Raw genomic sequence first — 2,500 nt, 5'->3', positions numbered from 1 at the left:
CTGAAGACTGATACTCTGAATCTGAAGACTGATACTCTGAATCTGAAGACTGACATTCTGAATCTGAAGACTGATACTCTGAATCTGAAGACTGACACTCTGAATCTGAAGACTGATACTCTGAATCTGAAGACTGACATTCTGTATGAAGGTTTTTGTGAGCCACACTCATGCAGAAGGATGTGCTGGAATGGAGAGTTTTTACCCTCTAAAAATCAGCTGCAGGCCAGACCACCTTGACTGCATTCACTGTTCTGCATCTGTTTAAGAGATTGAGGCCTGAAATGGACTCCGTTCCCCAGGACTGATCCGCAGCCAGGCACTCAGCTCTTCCAGAGAGGAAAGAGGTCATCCGTGGTTCTGAGGAAGTGAACTGGCTCCAGCAGCCAAGCAGCCTGTTCCAGCAGAGAGGCACGTCATGTCTGATTACTGCACATATTCCTCACTGCCGCTGTCCTGCAGGGGGGCAGCAGCTCTCAGACTTCAGCGTTTCGGGTTTTGACAATCCTGCAAGGCAGTGCTGGAGGGAGGCCCTGCAGAGGGACAGGGGGTCAGGAGGCTGGGTTGTCATGGTAACCACTGTCAGCAAAACGCACAGCTGGAATAAAACATGGCTTTGCTCCTGCATGCAGCAGAAACACAGATCTATCAGATCTCCTTCCCAGGGTGATTTCACTTATTTTACAACTTTCATCCATCTACACAGTAGATATTTTTACTGAGACAATTCAGATTCAGTACTTTGCTCAAGGGTACAACAGTAATGCTCCATAGCCTTTGGTTAGCCTAATCACTGCACACACAGCCAAGCTCAGTCGGAGAGACTTCCATACGCGGTACAGGAGCGTGTGCTTCCCTGACCCCTGACCCCTGACCTCTCACAGTGACCTCTCACCTTTCTGGGCTCAGAACCTGCACGTCCTGATGTTGTGGCGTCATGCTCTGCTTGGCCTGGGTGTGTTTTGTGCTGGAGCGCTGGTGTGGTTTCCCAAGGTGCTTTGGGAGGCTGCAAACCTTCCATCAGAGCAGCTTCTTATGCTCTGGACGGAGTTACGCTCTCTGCTGCAGTCTCCTGCTTCTGAAGCCTACAGGCCAATCCCAGGCCTTCCCGTTCCTCCCAGGCCTTCCTGTTTCTCCCAGGCCTTCCCGTTTCTCCCAGGCCTTCCCGTTTCTCTTTCACAGGCCTTCCCGTTTCTCCCAGGCCTTCCCGTTTCTCCCAGGCCTTCCCGTTCCTCCCAGGCCTTCCCGTTTCTCCCAGGCCTAAAGCTGAAGATTCAGATTCAGATTCAGGGCTTGTGAGTGTTGTTTGGATACGCTTTGAGCACAAATCAGTGGTGAGCTATGAGCTCTGTGTATCAGGCTGTGAATATGAATGACGTAGCTACGACTGTACATTTTATGGCGAAGTAGTTCGAGTTACGTCTTGCTCTCTCTCTCTCTCTCTCTCTCTCTCTCTCTCTCTCACAAACACACACACATGCGCACACACATATACACACACATGAGCGTGCAGACACACACACACACACACACACAGAAAGAAACATACAGCAGCCGCAGTAGAAAAATGATTCAGCATTTATTCCTCATTCCCCTTCATCTGATGCATAGTTTTAAAACAAACAAAAAAAACTTCTCAGCATAATTTCACTCATTTCCCCACTTTCAAGCAAGACAACATTTTAAAACAAAACAATGATTTAAAGCATTGAAACTACAACAACCGCACCAGCCGCAAGAGATCAAGTAAACCCTACTGTGAATGAAGTAAACCCTACTGTGGAACTAATGAAGTAATGCAATAGTCTTGGGAGAGCTGTCTGCTACAGAAACGGGCAATGAGGAAGAAAGCAGAGAGAGGATCCAAAGAGCCACACTCCCTCTCTCCCTCTCTCCCTCACTCCCTCTCTCCCTCACTCCCTCTCTCCCTCACTCCCTCCATCTCACCTCTCCTCTTATACTGCGGGGAAAAAACAAGCAGAAAAGCAAACAAGCAATCTCACTTTCACACACACACACACACATGCGCGTGCAGTCACAGACACACACACACACACACACACACGCACGCATGCACACACACACGTGCACACACACACACGCACGTGTGCAGTCACACACAGTCTCACACAAACACACACACACGCACGCGCACACACACACACACACACACATGCGCGTGCAGTCACAGACACACACACACACACACACAAACACACACGCGCACACACACACACGCATGTGTGCAGTCACAGACAGTCTCACACACACACACACACGCGCACACACACACACACACACACACACACACACACACACACACACACACAGACAAAGGCACAGCAGATGTGTGACGGAAACAGAGGTGATTTCAGTGAAAAGAGCCCTTCTTCAGCTGAGCCATGTTTCAAACACTGATCAAACCCCCACAGATCAGGCCTGACTCACCCCAGCAGAGAGGATTTCCGATGTCAAATGTAATGCCTTGTTTAAAAAAAGT

The sequence above is a fragment of the Megalops cyprinoides genome, chromosome 1, assembly GCF_013368585.1.
Source record: "Megalops cyprinoides isolate fMegCyp1 chromosome 1, fMegCyp1.pri, whole genome shotgun sequence".
NCBI classification, from domain to species: domain Eukaryota; kingdom Metazoa; phylum Chordata; class Actinopteri; order Elopiformes; family Megalopidae; genus Megalops; species Megalops cyprinoides.
The sequence above is the reverse complement of the archived record's forward strand: the minus strand, read 5'-3'. Positions refer to the sequence as shown.